Here is a 13,787-nt window from a genome sequence, read left to right as displayed (position 1 = left end):
GTATGCGGATGGTTTAGAAGCCTGAATCTTTCTAAAGTAGAAAAGAAGAGAAAGCTAGATCTCTTCAAAAGGCTTTCAGCTTAGATACAGTTCAATATTAACGCAAGAACGGTCAGTAACAGCAGTGACATGCCACGGAAACAAAAAAAATCCCAGTTCTCAGCACTCAAACTCTCAGACTGCTTCACAGCTCCTCTGGGAAATGAAGAGCCCAAGTGCAACCACATGTAGTCTTCCCAAAAGGGTTCAATTGGGGTGTCTAAAGAGCTTTCTGAAGGAAAAGGTGCTAAGTCTGCTATGAAACAGCCCACAGAAGTGACAATAAATGTAATTCAGCAGGCATGGGATGAAGCTGGTTGAAAGATTTCCATCAAGAGTCCTGAAAATTTTCAATGCTCCTTCTTCCCCTCCTCCTGCTCTCTCAGCAGAATCCTACCTTGCAAAATAATAAAGGAAGAAGTAAAATATAAAATTTATCTTTTTCAAATGAAACACTTCACTTTAGGGCAAGCACCGTCCCTGGGGAGTGGCAGAAGGGCTGCTAGTTTCTGTCCTTACAAGAAAAACACAAAGCCTGTAAACCACACCAAACTGTTTAGCGTGAGGGGGGCTGCAAGAAATTTGGTAAATTCAGTTTAACACACTTACAACAGCACAGAAATATATCCAGAAAAAACCGAGGATTTTTCACAGAAAGAATCAAATAGCTAAAATAAACAAATTTGTGCATATAAAGCACAAGAAGGACCAGTCGATTCCCCAGACCTGTACTGCTAGGATTTGGGATTTGATGTACTTTTGTCCTATTCTGACTACTTTTAAATGCCTTAGGTGAGGACGCTTCCTTTAGCAGACATTTGTATAGTGTCCTGAGGGTCACTACGGAGCATCACTGTCATAGTATTTTCCATAAACTTTCATTGAGATTTCCCACCTTTAACCCCATCAGATTCTTTTAAAGCGAATTCCTGCACACTAACCCAAATAATTCAAGGCGATGCTTTACCGGCACGGGTACACACATTACGCCTCTCATCATCTGAATCACAACCGACATATTCTTGAGAAATCAGTTTTCAGCTCTGACTTTTTCTGCTCTTCTCGAAACCTGTCCCAAAGGCCTGTCGCTCTGTTGAGTATCGCTCCTAGCAGTGAGCTCCCCAAGTACAGCTGTACCGCATGCTCATGCTGGAGAGCTGCAAATGGAGGTAGCTACACAGCTTTCATTGAAATTAAGGGTATTTGTCTGACTGCTGACTATTTCCCTACTGTCTTTAGAGGGAGCTGAGATTTCACTGTTGATTTATAACTCTTTCTAGAGCTTCTCTGTTTTTACAAGCTCATTTCAGTGCAATCTCCGTGTCTCTCATTACAATCTTGTTTTTATTGCCCCATCCAGAACAGCATCTAATCCAGGTGCCTGTGCAATGCCACTCGAACCCTCCTCTGCCTCTGGGACATTTCACATGCAGCCAGGGATTCCTCCACAACTTCTTTAAAGAAATCATCACAGAATTTCAATGAGTCTTTTAATCTGATTTAATTTCATTTAAAGAATCAGCTTTTCAACAGACCTACATCAGACCTCCCCTCACAACGCGAAAGCAGGCTTCTTGTCCCACTCAATGCTGCCTGTACAGGGTTGAAAATAGAAATTTTCTATCCTGCATGTCAATTAAAAAAACCTCACACCCCAGACCCACATTTGTCCAGGAAGAAACACTGCTGGTATTGTTAGTTTAACACAGAAGGCAGGACTGCAGGTGTCAGCACGGGCTCTCTTACCTCCCAGGATTGCTGGGTGCAGCTTGGTCACTAGGGCTTCTCCCTTAGACATGGTTAGCTGGCAAACCGCTATTAAAAATTGGCTATAGAAGTGATTCTTAAGTGTTTGCTCTACATTTAGATGTATGTATATAATTTTTATATATTTATGTAATGTACAACAGTCAGGAGAAGATCTCTGAGCGATAGAAATGAGGAGCTTCACATGTAATTCTGTAGTACAGCACTACTCAACATAGGTGTGTAAACCAAACTCCTGCTGAGATCTTTATACTTATTACGTGACAAGGTAAAGAAAAGGCAGAAACACAAGCACTTCTTAGAAATCCTGCTGCTAGAAAGTCATTACACACAACCCCACACTGGGGCAAGGAAAAAAACTAAGCAGGCACTCCTAGTTTTAGGCTTTTTATGTTGCCCCGAATACAACTGGCCACCACACCATCCACAGGCGACACAAAGCAAGGACTCTTTGAAAGACTGTTCAGGTATTCCACATTCCCACCAAAGTGGGAATGACAATATCTGCCGACATGTAATACAGGATCAACTCCACTTGCCACCAACACAGAAAATTTAAACTACTTTCCAGGACAAAAAGGCAGAATCTAGCATTAACTGTATGGAAGGTCATTTTTCCCTAGCAAAAAAGTGGTATTTATTATTTTATTACTATTTTCTAGCAGGCTGCCAAGCCAATTCTTGCCAAAAATGAGGCAAAGGGAAAAAAACAGCAGCTGAAAGGGAGCAAGGACCAGCTCCTGACCCTGGCATTCCAAGGGGGCTGCAGGAGTGGAAGCAGTGACCAGAAAAACGATACTGAGAACAGTCTTAAACAGAATAAAAATACGCTCAGTTAAAAGGAAAATAAGAAAGAAAGCAAAGTAAAGCACCACAGAATACGTTCCCCCTCAGGATTAACAACAGGCATATTAAAACCCCGAAACAAAAATGTTTTCTTTTCCCGTATGAAACAGGATGTGGTATCGTAGTCAGCAATTGCTTACCTTCGCCTCCTGAGGTTATCAGTGACGTGAAAAAAAAAGGCTTTTGTCTTTTTAAACCAAACAGAGCCCTCTGTTAACCCGCATAGACACTGAGGACATGGCTGGCCACGCTGCACAGCCCCGACCTCTTCTTCAGCCACAAGAGTCAGCCCCAAACGTCAGGGTCGTACCGAAACCTCTCCGCAGCAAGGCACCCGACTCTTCCAGGCTCACACCCCGGGGACACCTCCCAGCCTCACCCCATCTCGTTCAGAGGACAAGGGGTCGCGGGGAAGCAGCTCCTAACCATGCACCACCGTTATCCAAGCACTGGATGGATGCAAATCCCAAGAGTGGAAAACTCCACATGTAATTATTTCTTGGCTAATAAACTTGTAAGTGAATTTAATTTCAGCTCTGCTGGAGTTTAGGTGGGAGCTGATGGATTTTTTGGGGGTTTGGGGCTTTTTTTAAGTAGTCACATGTATTCTCTCTTGTGGCTTAATTCAAATATTTTAATTTCTAGCTCCGATTTCTGTTCCTGCGTCCGTAATGCTGCTATCTGACCTACGATAACGAACTACACAGACAATGACCTGACCAATGCCAATGTTAAAATGTGTGCTTCCCTGCGTTAGCTAAGTGGCAACTCTCAAGCTCTTTCTTGCTATTTTGTGACAAACCTGTACCAAAGTAATTTTTTCTTATTTTGCTTGTATTTTGTACTGCTCCAGAGAATATCAGTCTGCCCTTAGCTTTCATCTCCCCAGCTGTCTCCGACAAAGGCGGCTGCCAGTAACCTTCTCAGTGCAATAGCTTTTCTATCACATCTCAGAACTTGGACACATCTTACCAGGTCTGGTCCCAAACTTTGACAATATAATTTCAGCCTCAAGTGACATTCATGCAAGGGATGCAGGAAATAGATTTTCAATTTAAAAAAACCATGTTTAATGTCTCACTCTAGTGTTGGAGACTATTCACAGGTAAATCAATTCCTGAATTTAGCTATAGTTTTCCCAAAATTTACACTCAGCCTGCTTTTCCTATAGACATAGAGAGAGTAAAAATTGGGGGATACTGAACATCAAATGTCCACAACTGGAAGGCACACTTATGAACTTTTATGATTTAACAAAGTAAACTGGACAGGCTATGAAAACATCATTCTTCTGAAGGAAGCGTTTAGCTGACTTTCCTCCCCAAATGGCATAATTGATTTACTCTAGGCTAAAATAATAAGCACAGTAACTTTCTGTGACACCAAGATCAAAGGCAGAAGGAAAAAAACCCTGAGACTCTTCCATCTAATAAGGAAAGCACGTTAAATGACGTATAAAGACTGAGGCATAAAGAGTGACAAAGTAAAGGAGAAGCAGCCTGGGGCAGATGCCAGCCAGCGTGACATCGCAGGTGACAAAAGCCCTGCCAGTAGCACTGCTCGCAGCACACATCAGGAGATGCGGCCATCAAGCAAGGCCGCCGTGGAACGCCGTTCTTCTACAACAGCAAGATAGGCAAGAAGAGAAGAGCAGCCAGACTCATCTCCTTGGTGCGTACAAGCCTTGTCTTATTTTTGCATTCTGAAGTGCAAAGCAACTTGTTTAACTTCAGCACTGGATTTCAGACTTAATTCCTGCAGCAGGCAACGTCCAGATATCAAAAGTCCAGCTTAAGTTGTTGGAGGTGCCTAATTTAGAAGAGGGAGGGATAACTGGATTTTCATTCATATATTTCATTACAATTATAATGAAACCCAGAATTCATTAATTCAGAAAACCTTGTTTTGCTTTGTTTTTCTCTTTTGCAAAAAGATTCATTGAAGATGGAAGATAACACTCCTCTCGTCCTAATTTATTCCTGATTTCTTATTACAAAAACATTTAGTGTACTATATAGTACTGGCCAGATAATATACCTGGAGAAAAAAAATTAAGGTAAGCACTTCACACAGACTAGAACACTCTATAAAGAAATCTTATTGATAGACAAGCATTTCTCACCATAATTTTACCATCATACTTCTCATTCTAGAAGGTGACAAGAAGGGGCTCTGACTCACAGGTTGAGTCCCACATACCACGACTGCAGGGTCCTGCAGCAGAGCAGCAGTGTTTCAACCTAGCTTTCCCTCCCTCTTCCTCTTCACACTTCAAACTGGCTTCTCATCCCATCTTTTCTGGTTATTAACTCAGTTTAGCTGTGGTCTCCAGATTTAGCCTGGATGTTTCTTGCACTACATGAGGATGCTTACCCAGGGACCACCCTTGGTCCCCCAGAAGGAAACATGCCATACAACACTGTCTTTGATTCCTATATACAGTGTCCTCAGATATCATCTGAAAGGCCATCAAGGGTGAAGTACAGTATGTAGCTGCAACTATAAATGCATTTTCACCACGGATTTCCTAAGTTAAAGCTATCATGTTGTCTGTCTGACAACATCAGAGCCCTCACCTATGCCAGATGACTGTAACACAGCCTCTCCTCTGGGAAGATGCACATGCTGGATCCCTGATGAAGGGATGCAGGCAGAACCGTTATTCAGCGTTCTTGAGACTTTCCTCTTAGATGAGCACAGATCTTCCTTTTTTTTTTTCTTTCTTTCTTTTTTTTCTTTTTCCCTTGACAGGTAACAGGTTTTTCATTATGATGAGAGAGTCCTGGTTTATAATTACACTGATTATGCAAATCAAAGAACATATTTCAAACTAATAACACTCCTGGGACTTCACATCTGTACCACTTTAACACAGGAATCACAACACCAGCGCAATCCACTACTGTAAAAACCTGAAGAGATTTTATACCGGTTAGACGCAAACAAATTATGCCAGCCAAAGCCATTTCAATTTGTTCCTTTCAGATTACCTGCATCTGGGTGATTTAGTGTCTTGGGGATTCTCTCCCAAGAACAAAGAAGAAGACGGCAGATCTGCAATTCCCAGAATTGTTTATATGGTGGGAAGGGGGGGGGCGGGGAGCATTACACTGCCCACCTTCCATTGATTTAAAAGACTATTCTACACAAAGGCTAGAAACAGCCAGGTGCTAGTCCCTATAAGCAAGATTCCAGCCTTCATTTAAAACTGTCAAGAAAAAAGGCTTCATGTGCTTCATTTCTCCTTTTACTAGAAGCTTATTAAATTTTTTTGCTAATGACAAAAGCACCATGCAAGACACTCTCACACTGCTCAGTTGATGTGCTTGTGAATCTTCTTAATGGCACACATCACAATGAGTAAACTCTCATATAACCAATAAGGAGAGTGAAAATTATCCTTCGCTTAAGATTTAATGACAATATAATGCATCTCCAACAGTGTCCCAACCAACTGGCTTTCTTTTTTAATCTTGAATTGTTTTATTAGTTTTAGTAAACCAGTAATTAGCCTCTACTCATTTAAAAGTCTATTTAGGTACTAAACAAAAATAGGTAAAACTGAGCTCAGATTTTTTGCTATGGAACTGAGCTTTGCAGGGGAGGACTAGCGTTTCTGTGTTACCACGATGTGCTGTCACTCCATACTGCAGAAGTTAAGAAAATTCAACTTCACTATTGAAAAGCACAATGAGTATTTTTACACTGATACACTACTCTGGTAGCAGAGCTGCACATTGCAAAATACAGGACAATTTCACAGGAGTGTACTTCTAGTAGTTCACGATAACCATTAAAGGAGAACATATTTCAGCGCTTAGTGCTGCTTGGCAACTCCCTACTTGAAGTTTACTGCCTTTGCAGAAAATGACCAAGCCGCAGCACCTTGGAGGCTGGAAGGGGCTTCTGGAGATTGTCCAGTCCAACCCCTCTGCTCAAAGCAGGGTCACACAGAGCAGGTTGCTCAGGACCTGGTTTGACTGTCTCCAAGGATGGACACACATATAATGGTATGACATCTATAATAATAAAAGAACTTTTTTTTTCCTATTTAAAACAAATGTAATGAAAGAACAATGTAAATCGTTCTTTCTCAATAAAGCAGCACTTTATTGAGAAAAGGAGTCAGAAGAAAACAATTTATTTCTGTCTGATGAGGTTGAACATGGGCAGGAACTGGAAAGGAGCAAACAGGTCACTGTGGTACTCTCTGCTGCATATTGGAAGATCGAGCACCACATGGGCCCACAACAGTAACTGCAGTTTAGAGAAGCCTTTAAAAGCCTGTACAGCACTGAGACGCTAAAAGCAAAAGCATCCTTAGTTCTGTGCTGCTTCCTCATGCCTGTACTTCAAACAAAGCAATCCCACAAGGCTACTGCAAAGCCAGTGCAGCGGAAGCCTCAGAGACGTCCAGCCACCAAGTGCCTAGATACCACTTTTTAGAGACTTTGGGCAGCCTACAACGATGACCAAAGGTCCATGCTACACTGTACTGGTTTCTCAGCTAACTAGAAGACACAATCCTTACCACCACCTACGCAGCCTCAGGCTCTGCACGCTGCTTCCACCAGAGAGACTCGTGCAGCAGATACAAGTCCACCCGGTTATTCCACAGGTGCTTTACACTGCGTGCTCCTGATGTCAAACTCCATGTTGCTTCTGACTCCAAGGGGATACGCAAGCATTTTCTGCACTTTCCAGATGGAGGAACTGAGAGCAAAGCATTGTTTCCCTCGCACTAACATCTTCTTAGCCTAGATCAATGCTTCTTTACTCTGTGATCCACAGTCTCTAAGGACTAAAGCAAGAGCAAGAAAAAGAACCTGGAAAGGTTAAAGGTGTTCCACAGAAACAACGCACGGATAAATACATTGGAAGAGACTGAAAAACCACTGAACCAGCTCCAGTATTTTGGACCCCAGAGCGGACACAGGATAGTATAAAGCATCCTTTGTATTTATGTCAGCCTGGCAAGCTCCAAAGAAAGTAACACCAGCTCAAAGGCCTGTAACGCAGACTACACAAAAAAGCTGCAGTAAAAAGAACTATTATTAGTTTTCCCCACAAAACTCCAGTTAATTTATTGTATCTGTAGCAACCATTTCATCTCTCCTGTTATCTATAATTGTACTTTCATCAAATCAGTAACTACAAGATGTGAAAACAAGGACATTTTGTAAGCACCTAGGCAATTATTTGGGACAACAGTTATAAATCACAAACAATAAAATCATTGTGACTGACTGCTAAATCTTCATTCTAAAGACAAAACATATCATACTTCATCTCAAAATTGGATTACAACTCTACCAGTAACGGTTTGAAAGAAATTTTGAAGAAATCTGAAGCTCAAGATGACCATAAACACGTAACAATTTCAGAATAGATCATTAACCCAAAATACGTATTCAAATTAATACCTTGAAAACAGTATACTTTTTGTCTTGTTTAGGTGATAGCTTTCAATCCCGAAATAAACTAAGAAAGAGATTGGTCTATCATTACATGAAATGCAACTAGCAACTAGCATTTTCAAATATAAAGGTATAGCTAATAAGGATAATTATAAACCATGTTACTTGTACAGGACATATCTGAATATTTGTGTTTAAAATTCTATTGCATAAAATGGCATTTACTGTATGGCAGTCACTGTTTCAATAATTACTGGTTTTCATGAAATTTCTGCATCATTATTCCATACTGTCCTTTTATTGATGGAGAATACTCAATGCATACAATGTATGCTCGCTGGCAAAGCTGCATTATTAAGGGAAAAGGATGACTGGAAATAGTGGAGGGATTTAAGAACAAAAGTGACTACAGAAATTTAGAAGCTATTAAGACAAATTAAAAGAATTTTCATAGTAGAAGAAAAACTAAAAAGAAGAGCATTACAAGATTATGTCAGATAATGAATGACTCTTGTAATGAATTTATAATTCTGAGCTCTTACAGTCATTGACAGTGGAAGTGTAATTTATTTATATCATCACAGTTTTATCAGTTCCTTAGAATGGGTTATGGATAAATGATTTCTGGTTTGGTTTGGGTTTTTTCAGATATATTATCATATATTGGCTTCAGCTAGCCTTAACTGCTGCAAACGTCACATCACAAGGACATGAATGAGACACCTTTATAGAGCAGTATCTTTACACCTAAAGTGAGCATGTGAGTTAGCATCAATCAACAAACAATAAAATAGTAATACTAGTACATCTCCAAATTCCCTAGGACACTTTCTGCTTCCTTGGCAGTACACTGCTCAGTGTCAGCAAACACTGCAAGCCCTCCAAAGCCCTTCAAAAAAAAAAAAAAAAAAAAAAAAGACAAAGCATATGCCTACATGAATTGCAATAAAGCCTGATTATGCCCTTATGCTTGCTCCAGCCCACATTGCTCCACTTCGCAAGTGATTGACATGTTGACATGGACTCGCCGCACAGTCGCTTACCCACCACTGACCTGTGGCACTAGGGGTCTGCTTTTGCATATGATGAGCAACCTCCCCCCAAAATACATGATGATTGTCACCAAAGTTAGTGCTCAGAAGGCACCTTAAGCCATGTTATCCTTCTCATAAATAAACTGGGGCTAATTAGGAGATGCTCAGGGCTTAGGCTTCACCCCCCCATATGCAAATCTGGCATTCATAAACATATGCAAAGTCTGCGTTAGCCATGTCTTCCCACCTCCCTTGTTAGGGAGTGACAGCTCTCTGGAGAAACTCAAAGAGGAAGACTGAAGCCACAGCCCATTTCTAGGGTTAAGCCAAGGCACTGCTAGTGTACGCAGCCCAGCTTTGTTACTCACTCAGGCAGGGCCATCGCGACGCTGTGCTGCTCAGGAACAAACTCCAGAGTGACCAACCGCGATCTCTAGGTTCCCTTAGGTGAAGCTGTGCTCTCAAAATGGAAAAACTCTGGCCAGGTTTTATTATGGACTGTGGCAGAGGAAAAACTGTCACCGTCAAGCAAAATAATAGCTTAGAGGTGGTTTTTAATTTAAAAGCTCATTTGCACTAATGATCAGGAAGAATGCTATATTTTGTTCACTGCAAGATGCATGGTTGCTGACAAAACAACCAGAATAAGACTAGAGACAAATGGAAAAAATTCTAGTTAATCTCTCTGATTTTTCTGGTCACAGATCAGAGCTGATTTCTTCTTTCTCACCATGGCGCAACTTCTCCGCCTGGCTAGATACAGGAATGCAACTTCTACAGCCTTATTTTCCTAACCAGGTACCTAGGAAAACCATTCTTTGACTGAACAGAAACTTCTTCCTCCCCTCAAAGCAGCCAGTTTTGGATTCTCATATGCACAAAAAGGCAACGTGCCTTGCAACAGGTTTATGTTGAGAAAGGCATAGAGTGCAGTATGTACAGCAGAGAAATACTACATTGATCTTCCATCTCCTGAAACAAGGAGATGCATTTGATAAAAGAAAAGCGTGACTGGCTTAAGTGCAACAAGCATTAAGTGTGTTAATCGTTGGTTCTTTTTGCATTGACAAGTTTAATTTAGTGGATACGCAATACAGGTTTTAGTAATCTTAGAATTCTGTACATGTCATCTAAAAACATTAAATAATATTTGAATACCAGAGTGCATAGCATACACAAAGTATGTGCAGTTTTCAAAATAAGTGACCCAACCAGAGTGTTCCCCAAATATTTCAGTTCACTGATCTCATTCAATGATGGAATTACAATGGTTAGATTACAGTTAAATAAAATAATTCATTCTAGCCATGAAAATTATATAAACTTTTTCATATCAACTCAAATTAAATTTATCACACATTCTAAACTGTATTATATGCTGGCGTTCCTCATTCTTCTATACAGTAAGATATATTTTATTTCAAAACATTTTCAGAATTACAAATAGAAAAGCAGGGGTCATAACAATGCATTAGTTTCTTTGAATGTACAACTTAAATCGTAATTACATCTAAAAGCATAAAATTCCAATCTACTCAGCAATCTGTTGGAAATACAGACAATAATGTTAAATTAAAATTACTGGGCTTTGGCATTTGAAAAAAAAAGACAGTTTTTAAACATTAAAAAAAAATCACCTGAAAGGCAGATTGCAGGATTCATAATGACTGCATATGAAGTGGCAAAGGCTGCCAAATCAGGCCGTTTTGGTGTTCAAAGAGGATGCAAACAGTCTATTAAGAGTCACCACCATCTGGACATCAGGGACCGGGAACGGTGGGGCAGGAGTCTCCGTTCTCCCCAGGGAAATACACCACATTGCAAGACCATCATTACCATTATTATTTACACCACACCATAGATGTTCAATGACATTTTATAGACAGATAAAAGACTAGAAAGCCCTGCCCTTGGGAATCAAAATCTACTAGGATAGAGCAAAGCCGTATGAGCAGAACTTGCATAAGCCTTTTTGAGCAAGCCCAAACACACCACGTACACATTGCAACCCATCCCTTCGGCACGTTTGCTGCAGCAAGCACAGAGGACAGAGTCAGGACTCTTATTCCTACCTTGTCTGACTCATTGTGCAACACTTAAAGAGCTCGGGCTGTGCTGGGGAGGGAAGAACGGATCCACAGAGAGAGCACTTGGCCATGTGGTCCTCCCTGCGATCTGGGGTCAGTAGTAATGGCAGGGAGAATTTGGAGTGAAGAGGTCTAGAAATTTATTCTAGCTTGAATTGAAGGTCAACGTTTTCCCTCATGTCTAATTTTTCCTTGTTTGAGGAAGGAAGGAGACCACAAAGTTGGGAACTCTCTGGAATAAGAAGATGATGCATTGGAAACACTCAGACACTACAACGACAGCCACAGTGTCAAACAGTAATAACTGTGAGTTATAACAGGGTATCAAATGGGGGAGAGGGAAGGTCACCCTGTGACTAACAGAAGGGCACAAGTAGGTAAGAACCAGCAACAACATGAAACACTCTGTTCCTGTTTAACCTTCCTTGATGGCTTTTATTTTCCCTTGCAAGATGACTGTAGAAATTAGTATTTTAATTTGCTTATATTGCTTTAATTTGCTTATTTGCATATCCATCGTAAGATAGATATAAGCAATAAGCGCTCCAGAAGTCGGCAAGCAATGGTAAGAAATGCCTGTAAGCATTTAACACCAAGAAAAACAACTGCCTGCCTTCCCCCTCTGATGCCGACTCCAGGCAGGAAGGAGGCAGCACCGACATAGCTCCGATTAACTCGGCACCCCATTACTGCAGCTTAGCAAATTACTGTCTCCTCAGAAGACCTGCCATCATTGCCTGTCTGATCATAGACAACAAGAAACCTCAAACTGACACATTTTATCTCAAAACTGGGGCAAGCTAAGAGCTCCCACGTTAACCACTGAGGACCTGAGCTGACAGATGGTAAACTTACTGTTCTGCCGTAATTTGATCACAAACAGTTGCATTCCTGGATTCTTAAACGGCTGAAATTCTTATTTTGGTTTAGCGTGTTCCTTAATTTAGGCCAAATGAAAAAGAACAGAAAAGAAAAAAAAACCCCAACCCCCCAGACTTCAATAGGAGCGTATCAAAGGCCAGTTCAATTAAATTAACATTTTCAGGCTACCTGAGAACAGATCCAACATCTAAGAGCACAAAAGGATCCTGTATCTCGCACTGCAGAAGCCGCATTTAATCCTCTTTTCTCACTTGATTCAAGAGGTTAAAATGGGGGGGGGGGGGAGATGGGTGGAAATCATTCCTGGAGATTTTTCAAATGTTCTGTTTTCCAATAAAAATAAGAATCTCTTTTGAGAACTTAACGGAGGGAAGTCTCATTAAGCAAAAATAAAACTCCCACTAGCAGCACTCATCCACAACCAAAAGAGAATCAACACTTCGCTATTTCTAAATCCAGTTTACTTTGTAGGTACTTGGATAAGGGAGCAGATCAGATTAAGCAAGACAACATGGGTAGCAAGGTGGTTTGGTAGAAAGGTACTCCTAAATCATTCAGGCCCTAATCTTTGTCTATTAAACATAAAGGGTAACAGTAAAATTGGTTTAAAGATCTTGCATGTGTCACACAACCATTCACATGCATTTCCTAGATGAACAAACTTTTGAAGTTGTTATTATGTTAGAAAATGTGTCTCAAGCAAGAATGCATTCATTAGCTACAAAGCAGCACAACGTTGCATTTATAAGGTCAAGAATGTATTTTATATGTGCATTCACCTCCTTGCTCACAATCAGAATAAATCTGTGTGCTGGATTCATTGCTATTGTTACTGTAGCTTACTGTATGTGCACACATATATATACAGAACCATCCCCCAAATCTGACATAAATCAATTCCCAAACTTGTTCCAACACGCAGTTTATGCACAGTTCTGAGCACCCATTCCCCACGTTGCCAGCACTACTTGTATAGCACAAAACCATGAACAGAAATACTGAAATCAATGACACTTTTGAAAAGGACTGCGAGATTAAGGCCAAGTTTTAATTAGCTTGTTTTTGTTTGTTTATTTTTACAGAAGCACATGACGAGTTTTTCTTTTGTCTTTTAACATCAAGGAAGAAATAGGCTAGTATTCATATTCACTACGGGTAATCATCTCAAAAAGCTAAGCTCATCTTTCTGCACAGTGCTTTCAAAGGTAGACAGACAAATTATAGCAGATAGTATCAGTACCATTCACAATTCCATATTTTGCAGAAGCTATTTATTCTTCGCTTTGTCCTTAACAATGCTTTAAACCAATTGCTGATTTGTCTGGATAATTAACATCCAAAATCCAATTCTTCACAGATGAATTGGAGCGAGTTTGAGTATCAGAGAATGCAGCTATTCATCAGCAGACAGTCCTCACATGGGGACAATGGCTTAAATTTTACTGCACATTGAAGACGATGTAATTACCAAGCTTGAAAGGAATGTAATCTATACCACCAAAGAAAGTATTAATAATGGTATGATCAGTGAATGGTAAACAAGAAAGCAATATATTTTATCTTTGCATGAAACAACAGTACTGATTTGCAAAACCCAATTGCCTACATTACGCATAGCCGTATTGAGAAACAGTAAGTACTTAGGTGGAAAACTCATTACGAAGGGAGCTGGATCGTCCAGGGCTTAATGAAAACATATGAAGTCTGGTATCCTT

The 13,787-nt window shown here is 40.4% G+C and overlaps 1 protein-coding gene across 4 annotated transcripts in view; it reads right to left on the bottom strand.

Moving 5' to 3' along the window:
• Window positions 1-13,787, bottom strand: part of FGD3 (FYVE, RhoGEF and PH domain containing 3) — a 113,459-nt gene that overhangs the window by 60,303 nt on the left and 39,369 nt on the right. The gene's annotated exons all lie outside the window — the stretch shown is intronic.

This window comes from Mycteria americana, chromosome 11 (assembly GCF_035582795.1).
Source record: "Mycteria americana isolate JAX WOST 10 ecotype Jacksonville Zoo and Gardens chromosome 11, USCA_MyAme_1.0, whole genome shotgun sequence".
Classification (NCBI taxonomy): domain Eukaryota; kingdom Metazoa; phylum Chordata; class Aves; order Ciconiiformes; family Ciconiidae; genus Mycteria; species Mycteria americana.
Note: the sequence above shows the minus strand (reverse complement) of the source record. Positions and strands in the feature narration are given on the sequence as shown.